The following is a 14,499-nucleotide window of genomic DNA, read 5'->3' as shown; positions in this document are numbered from 1 at the left end:
TTCCTGCCAGCTTCAACGGCGGCAAACCATAAATATTTATATGTTTTTATATATGCACATGTGTACCTTCATAAACATGGGTATATGTACATATACGGGTATATGTACATGTATGTGTATATGCACATGTATATATATGTATATATGTAGCATATGTGTAGGGGCCTCCAGACCTTCAGCTTTGATCTGTTGGTTGGCTTCTGCTCTCAGTGAATAACTTGCTAATGCGAACACAGCCACAGGGTGAATATTCACAGACTGAGATTTTAAGTCTTCTAGAATAAGCTTTGTTAGCCTCAAAAAGAAATACTTTCTTTTGTAGACACACGTCTAAATATATCTAGCACTGCATTAAGAAGATGACAGCCTTTATAAAAGACCTAATTGGTTAAGTTGTCTTTATAAATCTGGCCAGACTTATAATACTGTAGTCACTTTGAGGGGATGAGTGATTTATGGTGAAAGGGGAACTAACATTGTTATTTCCCCATTTTCATCCATCACTATGGCAAAGGGTGCATGAGCAGATATTGTGCTTGTGGTAGCAAATTTTCAGCTTTGCAAGACTGCCTGAAGGTGATGGGACAGGGGAAGAAGATGGTGGCTTCTAGCTCACGTTGTCCCTCCTGCTGTAATTAGAGTAATACTTCTTTTACAATAGCACTCTGAGTAGTGACTCTCTTTCTTCTATGACAGCATTTCAGACACACTGAGCTAAAAAAGAAATGCATCTCTTTTAACGGGACCATAAGTAGCTTTGGATATATAACACCTCTGTAAAACTGCTTGGCAACATGATTTATTGGGGCAGGATCAGTGGTAAAAGTGACTTCTTTGATGGTGATGGATGAAACACTACCATTGTAGCTACCCTCCGTCTGCTTGGTGCCTATGCCAACAGCAGGCTGGTTTTGTCAGCTCATTCATAATCTCTGTTTCACTCCCAGCAGAATCTGTTGCACAAGATAGGCTTCAGCCATGGCGGATGCTTTTTTTCCTAGTCCTCTGTGGGAGCTGCTGCAGAAGATGGGTCAGTGCAAACGCTGCCTGATTCCTGAAGTGCTGTTTGTGCAATTCCACATCCAGAGCCCATGCCTAGGTGAGAGCTGGGTGCATGCTCATCCCATACCCCTCACTGCTGCCTACCCCTTAGTTTCCATAGGGAGAAACTTGAGTGAATGGGATGGAAGGAGCCGTGCTCTTCTTAGATTGAGTGTGAGGGCTGGCTAATCAGCAACCCAAGGTCCTGGCACAGCCTCAGATGTATGTTCTGTGCAGTCCCAGTGAGAAGACTGTGTTGATGACCCTGAATTTTAGGTGCAGATTTTTCAAAAGTACAAATGGAAGCAAAAAATCCCAGAAACCACATCCTGAAAGATACCACTGGGATTCAAGTGTTTCAATGTCTTGAGGATCTGGATTCTCATGCATACAGATCAACTCGCTGCCGTGTACCAAGCACAGGATCAGGCTGCTGCCTCGTGTTTTATATCCCCTGCAGCCTGGCCTGGAGTGTGGTCTTGCAAGTGCCATGGCCCTTCTCCCTCTCTGTGATCCCATGAGCTGATGCAGCTGAACATAGTGAGCTGTGAGCTTCTCACCAGCCCCGCTTGCTTTGTGGGACCAAGAAGCAGCAGAGATGCGCTGGAGCTACAAGGCCATCAAGAGGCAGCTGGTAAGGAAAAGCAGCTCCTCAGCCATGTGCTGCAGTGCCCTGACTTGTGACTCAGGTGACAGCGTGGTGTTATGTGCAGTGTGACACTGGCAGTGTGACCTGATGCTAGGGCTCCCTGTGGTGGGACAGCAGAGCCCACGTCTGTGGTGGCAGCTGCACTACCCACCCTGCCCATGCCTGGACTTGGAGGCTAAGTGGGTTTGGGTCTAAGTGAAGTGTGTGTTGGAGAAAACAGAGAAGCATTTCCATGGCAACTATTCTCCCTTGAGTATTTTTCCAGAGTTTTCCAGTCTGGGTTTTTTTTTCTTTTTTTTTTTTTTTGTATCCCTAGTATTTAAGGCCTTTCCTAATTGGAGTCCAAAGAAGCAATTGAAGCATCTTCTGCCATTAGACAAAAAGTTCAGTCACCTTCCCACATGACTGATAAAGTACAAGATCAACAGAATTGAATGTTGCTGTGAGTAAGAGAGGAGAGGATCTGAAATTTGGAATGCATCAAACTCAGACAAATAGAAGAAACGAAACTGTTTACCTAAAGCAAAGCATTGGGTAATAAATAAATAAATAATGAATTTAAGATAGTGTGCAGCATGACAATTTTGGGCACACTTTCCTGTTGTCAGATCTTTCTAGTTGTTTAATCATTGATTGCAGAGTTTCTCAATCCTCTGTATGACTCAGCTTTGCAAGGGAACGTCTTTCCAAATCAACATGTGCTGGCTCGTCAAAATCTGTTTCATGAGCTGTAGTATTATTTAGCCACAGTACTTTGAAGGTGTTGGTTAGTGCAGTGGTGTTTATTTTGGGTAATTAAACTCATGTAAAACCATGCCTCTCATTCTCCAATTTCTTGCTTCCACCTGCACACCGGTACCCCTGTGTGGGAAACCCAAGCTGAAGGGGGAAGAAAAGTCCTGTGGAGATGCAGGGGGGTGAAGACTGATGTCCTGGTTGTGCTGTCTAAGGGGAGGGTGGTGTGAGGGTGGGTCAGTTTGCCTTGGGTGCCCCATAACTCATGTGCTGGCCCTTTGCCTTGGCAGATGTTGTTGGGAAAGGGGGGAGAGTTGAACCACTTCTGATAAGGATTTATGCTGTGGTGAGTGCAGTACAGTTAAACATAGAAGAAGAAACAGAGATGCCTCCCAGCTTCTTCAGGCCTGCCTTGAGCCAGATCCCTTCTCCTACCTACACCAGTGTCCAGGGAACAAAGATCTACCTGGAAATCCCAAGCACAACTCTGCTCCTGCTGTGTTGCCATCTGCTTTCTGCAGGACTTTGGTATACATCTTCACAGACAGCAATGCTCTGTCTCTGAGGGCATTCTCAGCACCGCTTCCCAGAAGGGGAAAAATCCTGAGCCATGAGAACAGCTGAGACTGCTCTGAGCACCCCAGGGAAAACAGAAACACTGACTTTACAGGATACTCTGTCTTGGAAACCTGGCCTAAAACACCCTCAGGTTGGAAACCTGCCCAACTGATTTCAAAACAATGAAGGCAGTACTGCGGATTTTGGACTGTTTGCTTGGAATTGATTGGAATGAGGAAACAGGGTCTGGAGCAACTAGAGCTGGAAACAAACAGGTACAGTTCCAGGCACACAAGGTGCCCAGGGGTGGTTTTGTTCCTGACGAGTGTATTTGTTGGTCTGACAATCTGTTGATCCCAGTGTAGCTTCACACCTCCCTTCTTGCACCTCCCTCTGGGTCCTGCAGTGCCTTTTCCTTGCTTTGGTCCTCAGATGCACACTCCAGGCATGATTGCTATCAGCGCAGGAGATCTCTCTGGATCCAGGAATGAAGGCCAGATCTTGAACCGGGGGAGCTGTTTGGCTGGAGACAACTCTCCACAGAGCTGTTTTTTTTAACAGACAGTAGGAGTTAGTCTATTTTACATTGCAATGGTTCTATTTCTGAACAAGAGAGAAAAATCTAAGATTTTATTTTCTGTAGCATATGATTTAGGTTTTGGCTTTTAAAAATTTGTTTATTTTGAATGGAAGCCTAGAATGCACAGAATGTAGCAAAAATGGCATAGATACAGAAAGGGATTTTTGTTTCACCTTTCAAGTTACTTCCCCTCCTGATGCTAAGGCAGTAGCATTTAAAAAGGCTCTGGATGTTTTCCATTTTCCTGGAAATAAATATATGAAAATAACAATCCTGAAGAAACACTGGAGGCAGCTGCTTCCAGATAACTTTACTGAAAACAACAATATATTACCAGGCACATCAGGGAGATGAGGAGACTGTCCTGGGAAGTGCCACCCAACAAGAGAGTTTGCCAGTGACTGCAGCTGCCTGTCCTGGGAGATGCAACAAGGGGATGAATGGGAGCTCCCCAGACAGTCCTGAAGTGAAGATAAACACAATTGTTTTCCAAAATGTTTGATCCCATAATCCATGAATCCATTTCTCATAAACAGCCATTTCACAGCCCACTGTTATGACAAACTCTTCTGGAATGAATCCAGTTCCAGAATTATGACAAGCTAAAAATGATGTCTATTCCCATGGCTATAGACAGCTGCTACTCAGCAACAAATGTACCACCAAATGCCATAAAAATAGCCCCTTTGGAATTATTCAGTGTTTGAGACTTGTCATTTCAGTGGTAAAAATGGATCTGTTTTGTCACAAAATATGCATGATATGTATTCACAGCTTTATAAATAGCATTTATAAAATTATGTGTATAATTTTATCTCAAACTGATGCTGAGCAAACAGACAAAACAATCAACAAGAACTTAGCACACAAGTTTTGTTCTGAGGAAAAATCTTGGTGGCTGATAACAACTTAAATAACTGTTAGACTTTTGCCTTAGAAATGCAGATGTCAAAAGAGACCTTCTTCCCCCATTCCTTTCTTTAAGACATCTTCAGGGAAAAAAGTTGAAATTACTGCTATTATGGCATAATGTGATGACTGTAAGCCAAAGAGCAGCTTGGGCCAGAGTTCTCACCCCACACAAATTAATTCCACAGTTTTAGCTATTCTGTAGGAGAGAGGTTTCCAAATGCAGGATAGTATATTACTTGGGGTCTCAGCTCTTGCAAGTGGAGTCACAAGTGTGATGGAAATTCAGTTGTTGAAATGGGGCTCCGAGCCAGAACTGGGGTCAGTAGCTGGGACGTTACTTGAATTGGCTCTTAGAGGAGCATTTGGTGACAGTGCTCTTTGGCTTCCTCTCACTATTCTGCTTCCTTTCATCTCACTTGCCCTTTCAGCACTGGTGTGGGGACAAATAATTTGTGCTGGTGGGTGAGGAAGACGAAGTCTCATTGGAGGTTCCTGCTGTCTTTCCTTTCCCACTTACTGGCTCTGTCAAAAGGGAACAGATACAAATATGAGGCTTTACTGCTGCCCTGCCCCAGCCCTTACTGTCTGCCCTCTCCCCTCTGGAGCCTGGCTGCAGGCTGAGGGTCCTTCTCATCTCTAAATGTGCTCAGTCCTATCCCTTAGTGGCCAAAGCCCTAGGGAAGAGTAGGAGCTAGAGGTAGGGAAGGAGGTATCCACAGGAAAAATATTGCAACACGGGATTGATAGTGCAGCAGAACACAGTGTGAGGCCTTATAGGAGAGAATGAAGATTTTGTTTGAAAACAGAGCTGGTTTCATTCAGTCACACATACCTGTACTTGTCAGCAGCTGGATGCCAACATCCAAGTGGTAGTTTAATCTGTGTCGGATTGGCACAGCCATCACTGATAGTCATGGGTGAGGACATCTCTCCAGAAGAGTGACCTGTGGCCTGCCAGGAGGTGCGGGGTGAAGAACTACATGTGTGTGCTGGAGGATGCCATCCCCATACAACATCATGCCTCAAAGCTGTGTTTATATGTGTGGAGTCTTCTAATATAGTGCATAAACAGACATGGTTGTCCTGTCCTGACCAGAGGGTGTAAGGCAGTTTAAAAGTGAGATTCAACAACAGAAAGGAGAATAAAATGGGCTTCCTAGAAAAGTGCAACAGCACAAGAAAGCAACCTCACCAAAATTCTGAGGTCATTTAAATTTTAATGCATTTCCTTAAAAATCAGCATTAAAAAAAAATCCTTTTAACAAAATATGACATTTTTTCTTTTTAAAAAGTCTTAGAATAGTACATTTTTAAAGAAGGTTTTCAATTTTTTTATATGATTACTTAAAAGTCAATAAATATTTTCTGGGGAAAATTACATCCCTCTTACCATTTTACTGAAATTATGAAATGGTTTCCAGGAGAACTTTCCAATAGCACTAGGCTTCACATTTCTACTTCTTGAGGGGTCAGGGAGGTCTTGGTCAGAGAAATCAAGGGATAGACAAAAATGTCAGAACTGTGCTTTGATGTTTTCCTACCTCTTGCTAAAGCAAGAAATATTGCCTGTTAATGTGATAAAAAAGAGTGAGGCTAGCAGGGGATTTATGCCCTCCTGGAGACACGGTGTGCTAGCTCTCCTCCAAGTTCTCTCATGCTATTTCCATGGCAACTCCATATAATGGTAACCCCCACTGATTTTCTTCTTTTATCTGTTATTTTGGTCCCAGATAGTGATGGAGCTGAGGCATACATTTCTTTCACGTCATTTGATGCCCATTGACAGCCAAAAGTAAATAATGTCCTCATTCTTCAGACCTTTAGGAAGAACAGTTAGTTCACAGCACTTTTGGGAGTTCTCCTGCAGAGCTGGACAGAGCTGAGATTGGAAGATCAGTGCCACAGAAGCTCAGAAGAAGCCACAAAGGAAGAACGATTACTGTCAGCACAAGGTGACAGGATTACATCCCACTCCTGCCTTTCTCTTCCTCTTGGCTGGGATACTAGCTGGAGTCTAAGTAGGAGGCCACAGTGCAATGGGAGGATGGATTATTTGGGTGAAGGAAACTGCATCTCAGCTGTCCTGCCCATGGAGATGAGAGGTTGCTCTGCCTGACTGAGAGATACTCCCATCCCCTCTGCTGTCTGTTCATGATTGCAGATCTAGTCCAGCTCACGAGACAAGGGACAGTAGCTTCTTCCAGGCAGAGCTGCAGCCATAGAAACCCTTGACCACGTGCCTGTAGCCCATGACTTCCTCCCTCTTACAAAATCTCTGCAGCAAGCTGCTTCTGGCCAATTTTGCATATGAGAAGTGGCAGTCATGCAGCTTGTTCTGGGAAACCTGTGCTTGGTTCATCTAGCTAACAGGACAGGACAAATTGTCAGGGCTGGGTGGGAGTGTCCACAGAGAGCCTTGAGCCCAGCTGCCAGCGTGCGCTGCACCCAGCTTCTGTGCTTGAGCTGCGTTTCAGTCAGTCCCAGGGACGACAGGACAGTCTGAACAGGGAGGCCTGTCCCAATCATACCCTTACTTCATCTGGTGAGAGCATCCAGGTGTTTTGGCTTTCCTCATGTCTTCCTACAAAGATTCCCTTTTAAGCAAATGAACAATGCCAGCTGAAAGGGTATTCTTCTTCAGGAAGGGACCTTGAACCCCATTGGCTTACACTTGATAGTAGTGCCACTTCTGAGTAAGGCTGCTGATCAGAAGAGCTGTTTTGCTCTCTTTAGTCATAGAACTGTAGAATGTCCTGAGTTGGAAGGAACCCACAAGGATCATCGAATCAAACTCCTGTCCCTGCATAGGACAACCCCAAAATTCACACCATGTGTCTGAGGACATTGTCCAAATGCTTCTTGAATATTGTCAGGCTTGGTGCCATGACTACCTGTAAGCCTGCTGTTGGTGAGAGTTTTTCTGGGGCTCAGGCTGTTTTAACAGATGGAGAGGCTAATTATGCTAGAAATTATCCAGTTCTTTGAATGCAGAGAGTTTTACAAGGGTGGGAGTATGTCAAAGATCAGTGCTTCTCTGCTGTGGTAGTGGTCAGAGCAACTGTGTGGAGTGGTGGGGAAGATGGCAGTGCACCTGCAGGGACCATGACCCCAAGTTTGAAGTCACTTGGGATTTGTATTGCCCACTACCCTGGAGGGGTGAGACAAGGGGAGACACATAATCTCCCTGCCTGGCTGGCCACCAATCTGCTGGGTCCCTCTTCCTTCCACCCTTACAAAGAGATCAGGATATTTTCAGGTCTGAGATAATTTGCTGCTTAGCTTCACGTCATTGATGCCCAATGACAGGAGTTAATCCTAAGGAAAATGGAAAAGGAGCCAGAAAATCAGTGCTGTACCTAACCCTTCCTCCGCAGTTAGGCAATGTACTTGCTAGTTGGGACTGGTGTTCGTCACTGCCCAGGTAATGGCTCAGCTGTGAGCCCAACCTGTGTATATGTGAGAGAGTGTTTATTTGCAGGAACTGGTGTTGCTCAGCCTCTAACTGCCCTGCAGTCACCTCTGAGTCAAGCCAGGGGGCTGCAGGCACATGCAATTATCCAGACACTGTCTCCATTAAGGGGGAAAGAAGGAGGACTCAGAAGCGTGAGTCTTTGCCCGGAAGCAGCCCAGGTTTGGACCGCTTCTCTGAGTGACACAGAGCAACTCACCTGGGCGTGAGGGCAAGCAGCCACCTAGACATGGTGGAAATCTGCTCTTGACCTCGTGCTCTGAATGTAGGGAACAGCATTTCCTTGTCATTCTGGCAAGATGGAAGAATAAGCACATGAAAGATTTCCTGTAGAACTCTTTAGGAATTCCACAGACACATCAAAAACACAATAGGAGCGTTATGAAAATGCTGTATCTGAGGTCACCAACACAAATTCAAGCCCAGCACCTTGTCCACATGTGTTATGATGATTCCATCAATCACAAACAATTCCCCATTCCCCAAGGCCAGTACTGGGGTTGAGGCAGTGGTATTAAACACAGCAACAAATCTCTGCTAAGAAGGAGGACACAAAAACTTGTTTCTAAACTTCTGTATAAAATGTAACCAAAGTTAATGTTTTTTGTTTGTTTTTTTGTTTGTTTGTTTGTTTGTTTTTTATTTTTTTAAAATTTCTTAGGATGTTGCTAAGACACATATATACCCATAAAAATATTCTTTACAGACTTAGAGATAAAGATGCCTCTAAAGTGAGAACTAAAGCCAAAGAAACTTTTGTCATTGATCTTACCAGCAAGTATTTAACTTTTTTGTCCCAGATTCTCACTTCAAATGTATCATCATGGTTCTATTAATTTCAATCTGAGCATTGTATGCACAGTTGGAGGCAGAGCATGCTCCAAAAGCTGATTACATTTGAAGAGTGCACTGTGAAAGAGAAATCAGGCAAGACACTATCAAGGGTTTCATCTCTTGTGATCCTGTAAAGAAGCATACAGCTTCTTTCAGCATTTCCCCATTCATCCACTATAGAAATAGTTGCTTCCACTTTTAGAGATTACCACCAGACAATAAAGACAGATGATATTCAAAAAAAGACAACATGCATAATGAAATTTGCAGAGAAAGGACCTTCCCCTCCTCTTATCCCTGTTGTCTCCAGGATTTGGAGAGAATCACTCGCAGCTAGAGTCAGGGCTGTACATATTTGTAAATATGGCTTTAGGACTTCTGCTGGATGAAAAACCTGATGACCACCAAGACACGAAACAACAATCCTGTGTGAACTCACTTGAACACTTCAAGTAGCTTAAAAATGGTTCATGATCTATCTTCGTGCACCCTACTTAACTCAGCAGAAACGTCCACGGTGGATGCAGGTCCCGCAGTGCCCCCACCTGGTTACTGAAGATTATGGAACAAGGGCTCGATGTTAGGGGAAAAACAGTTCAGTATTTCAGGTCCTCACACAGCGCAGGTTTTAGCTCGTCTTTCAGGGAATACGCTAAAGCACAGTGGGTGGCAGAGCAGGTCTCCTAGGAGAAGAGTAGGGCAGCAGCGAGGGTGACACTGAGATGCTGTCAGAGCTGCGGGGGCAGCTCCCAGGTCTTCGGAAGCAGCTGCCCCACAGTCCTTCCAGCAGCTGAGCAGCAGCCCGCGCTGTGGAGAACTAAGCATACCCTGGTCAACCAGACTCCTGTCTCACAACCCAATAGCTTGTCATGCCGACAGAAACTCACAGTTGGGTCTGTTGTGCTGAAAAAAATCTTGTCCATAGACTACCCAGCAGAGCCAGGTAGATAAATCTGTACATTTCCGCTTTGAAATGATGCACACATCCTTGCATCAATGACTACATCTGCTTGTGAGGTGACTTGCACTTAAGAGCTGTGCATTTAATCCTGGCCCTGCGAAGGTCTCATCTCACACAAATCATTTGCCATTTTAAACACAAAAGTCTAGATGTAAAAAGTGGAAAAACAACACAGCTTTGATGTATAGTGATGATGGAGGTAAGGAGAGGAAGAGACACAGAGAGGGCAGATAGATAACATTGTACCTCCTTGCAATGTTATCTACCTGCTACTTCTCTGTGTAACAAAATTGTCCTGCCCACATCATTGCCAGACATCTCTGGCTCTGCCACCAGGCATCTCCTATCCTACTGACTGGCACAGTCCCAACCTAGACAGGCCCAGGAGCTTGGTGGCCTCTATTTGGGAGGCTGGACAGGATGGGATGTAGAGCTGGTGAGCTGTAATCAGGCTGGACAGCCAGGCTGCCAGAAGCATGCCTGCTTACCCTTTTGCTGCCTTACCCAGTGACTGTCCATCTCTTGGAGCCTTGTGGAGCGACAGAAGTCTGTGGCCCAGGCTCTGAGGACTGACTTATGCTCCTTACCCTTGGATGCCTCACCGGAGTTGGTCAGGACACACTCCAGGCAGCCATTTCTCTCCAGCAGCTGAAGTGCAACTGGTCAGGAAGAGGTTAGTTGAAATCAACTCAAACTGTGCCTAAAATAAGCTGAGTTCAGAGACAAGCTTTTTGTGTTGCTGTGTAAAAGAAACTGAATGTCACCATGGAAAAAACATCCTTTTTAGGATGTAAAGTTTTTAGTTTTTGTTTGTTTGTTTTTTCATTGAAACATTTTCATGGGAGCAAAATCGAAAATTTTACCGAAGTTCGATGAAAGACCATGCAATAACTTTTTAAAAAATATTTTTAATGATTTCATTATTAAAGCTTTAATGAGATGGAGGAATGTTTGTTCAGATTTTTTTTAATTACGAGGAGTCCACCGCGTTTTGCTTTCACTCCGGATCCGCGGAGAGGCCTCAGTCAGCGGCAGGAGCGGCTCCCCTGTGCCTCCCCGCGGCTCGGCGGGGACAGGCGCGGAGGCGGCACTGGGCTCCGCGGGGCGACGGCGCCACCCGGCGGCCTCGGGCGGAACGCCAGGAGGACCAGCCCCAGCGGGTTTAAATTCCCCTCCCAGGCAGCGCTGCCGGCTCTTTACCTCGCACCAACTTTCTTGGCGTTGCTTCCACTTCCTTTGCGGAATCAGAAACCTAAAACCAGTCTTCTCCCTGGTTTTGAAGGGGTTGCTTTCAATTCTGTCAAAATTATACAGATTCACAGAATGGTTGGGGTTGGAAGAGATCTCTGGAGATCATCTAGTCCACCTCCCAGATCGCACAGAAATGCATCAAGGTAGGTTTTGAATGTCTCCAGAGGAAGAGATTCCACAATCTCTCTGGGCAGCCTGTTCCAGTGCTCTGGAACCCTCAGAGAAAATAAGTTTTTCCTCATATTTGGGTGGAATCTCCTATGTTTCAGTCTGTGCCTGCTGCCCCTTATCCTATAATTGGGCACCACTGAAAAGAATATGATCCCATCCTCTCGACACTCACCCTTGAGATATTTATAAGCATAAATAAGGTCCCCTCTCAGCCTTCTCTTCTCCAGGCTGAACAGACCCAGCTCTCTCAGCCTTTCCTCATACTAAAGATGCTTCAAATCCCTCATCATCTTTGTAGCCTGCTGCTGGACTCCCTCCAGTAATTCCTTGTCCTTCTTAAACTGGGAAGCCCAGAACTGGACACAGTGGGATGTGGCTTACTGGTCTAGAGAGCACCATGGGTACCAGATGGGTGCTGAAAGCATTGTGGACCCTGTATGTCTCATTGCTTCTTTGGCACTAGTCTCAGGCAGATGGGTTAGGGGCTGCAGGTCACGTCTGGCTCCTTCCAAGCAAACAGGCAGTGAGAGCAGTTCAGCACTGCTAAAGCCAGAGTGCCTGCAGGAACAGCCTGCCTCTTTGATCAGAGGGGTCCTGGGATGATTAAGTGACACTGAGCAACACCGAGGTGCCTAATTTCTGAGATTCAAACAGGTTTGTTCAATCTGGCACAACCAGTAAAGATTTGCAGTAAAATGCCAAGGATGCTGTCCAGGTCCCTTTCCACCCAGGACTATAGATCTCACCCAAAATTTTCAGCATTTCATCAAACTCCTGCTCCACCATTTGAGCCTCACTGCAGACACTTTTTAGGGGGAAATAGGGGACCGTGCTGTATGTTGGAGATATGGTATTCTACTTCAGCTCTTGACTAACTTATTACAGAACAAGATGACTATTTTGTAAGCCACAGCCTTTCCTTTCTCCTCAAATGTACATTGATGGCAGAAACTCCTCAGCCAGGCAGAACTCTGGTTGACTCCAGAGATCGATCCAGATAAGGTCAGCCTGGCCAACCAGGAGAGCAGCTCCTGTTCCACACCTGACACTTCAGAAAGCCTTTTGTAGAAAATGGCACTCATATCTAGCAGAAGGCAAAGCAAACACCTGTTTCCCTAGAAACTGTGGGTGGCAGGGCATGTTGGCGAAGGAGGGAGAGGATCCCATATAGGACAGCTCTGGGTGCAGAAGGATGGGTGTGCTGCAGGTAGGGAGAGGGAACAAGACGAGCCTCAGGCACACAGGGACCAGGGTGATCGGAGCGAGGCAGGAACCCCCAGAGAACACTCCCATGGCCACTGTCCTGCGTTGCTCAGTGCAGCAGGAAAGGCTGCCTTGGGACAGAGTGGGACAAGACCCTGTGCTTGAGTAATCTGGTAAGGACACAGATTAATCGACTGCAGCTGATCACCAACAGGTCACCAACCCCAACCTGTGTGGAGTGATGCAGACCAGCTAGTACCCAAGGGCTAGGCTTGCTGCTGCCAAGGCACACCTCCACTTTAACTTCAGAGCTCCCCAGAAAGCAGGTACATGTTGGCCGGGGCCCTTGGACTTCTTTTCTGAGGGCTCCCTGCTGAGAGAGGCAGCTGCTGCTGTGGTCCTCAGCTTAAAAGCAGCCTTGGGGGCTGTTTCTGGATCCTACCAGAAATGACCCGCCTTAGAGACAGAAACTCAGGATTGTTCAGTCCCTTCTATTTATAGCCACACAAGCTCCTCTGAGGCAAAGGGAGAAACTAGTGCTGGGGAAAGTGAACCTGAAGAAAGCATTGCCCAGAGATGCATGCTCATGGCAATGTACATCAACTACACACCAGGCTGCGTGAGTAAGGTTGAAGTCAGCATAGTGTGGAAAGTGGTTATTCCCCTTTATTTATCACTTGTGGGGCCATATCCGGAATACTGTGTCCAGTTTGAGCCTATCTCATTGCAACAGAGTTTGATCAAGTGGAACTAGTCTGGCAGGGGAGCCACTGAAACATTTGGGGGCTGGTTGGAGCATGTGACCAGGAAGAGAGACTGATCCTTGCTTGGGGAGGGTGGAGCTGGCACTGGCTGGCAAAAGAGGAGCATTTTTATCAATCTGGGGAGCATCCAGAACATGAACCCAGCAAAGTCCTTCCCCATGCCAGGTCCTGGCACTGCTGGCCTGTGGCTGTGCCCCAAGGATTTACCGCACCCTTCATGCCCAGGCCTGGTTGGACACATGGAACCCTACAGACCTGGCAAGCCTGCAGAATGGTGACCCTGAAAGCCCTTAGATCCGAGTTGTGACTCTGCCCTTCCTTGCCCTTTACCCATGATATTCCTGACCTGAAGTTCATCTGAGTTCATCCTGCCTCCTGGTAATCCTGGCTGCTTTCATAATCCAGGTGTGTTCCCTGCCAATCCTTCTCCAGTGTGTGCATTTCTGGTGCTCTGATCTCCTTGATTAGAGAAAGATGAGAAACTGGAGAGTCCTGCAGGCAGTGGATCATGAGCTCCCACCAACAAGGGAGCCCTTTGCAGAGGAAAGGGTGGGCACAAACCTTACAGGGTTTACTAGACTTCTAGTAGGCAGATTTTAGGTAAAACAACAACAAAAACAGAACAAAAATCAAGCAACATTGTGCCTACTCCACTCACCTGTTCCTTTTGATTCTGGTCGGTCTGGCTCCATCAGTTTAGGATTTCCCCAGGACTTGTATACATGTGACAAACAGACAGATACATATACAAAGTGTCTGTCTGGTTTGGTTTAAGTTCAGCTGTGAAAGAGGAAACTGCTGCTTTCCCAAAAGCATCTCCAGATGTGTGAGAAACCTGCGGAGTGGCACCACCCCTTTCCTGCCAGTGCCAAGTTCCAGAGAAATTTGTATTTAATTTGGCATTTAAATCAGCCCTCACCCAAATATTGAGTAAGTGCAAAATAACTCTGGGCAGATTAGTATTTGTGTCATTACAGAGTTTTAAAAAAGTACTCTAAAAGGTGGTGTAAATCCATGGAAGGAGATTTTCACTTCCTGCTGAGCAGCATGCACCATAACAACCAAGTAATCAAGAAAATTGCCATGCCCTGCATTGATGGGAGGGCATACAGTGTCCCTCAGCCCTCCTAGTTCTGCTGCCTCTGGGGACAAGGTGCATTTGGGAGACACTTTCTGGTCTGTGGCCATCAATGAAGGAGTTGGTAAGTGTCTGGGATGTGGAAAACACACATGGTAAGAGCACGCTTTGCTCTTATTTCTCTGTTAGCCTTTCCCTTTGCTCTACCAGACCCCAATAAAGCAGTCGAGTTGGCTTTGTTTTATTTGACATATTTTTGGCTCCTCCTGTGACATTAGCTACTTTTAAGCCAT

This window comes from Patagioenas fasciata, chromosome 1 (genome assembly GCF_037038585.1).
Source record: "Patagioenas fasciata isolate bPatFas1 chromosome 1, bPatFas1.hap1, whole genome shotgun sequence".
Taxonomy (NCBI): Eukaryota; Metazoa; Chordata; class Aves; order Columbiformes; family Columbidae; genus Patagioenas; species Patagioenas fasciata.
Note: the sequence above shows the minus strand (reverse complement) of the source record.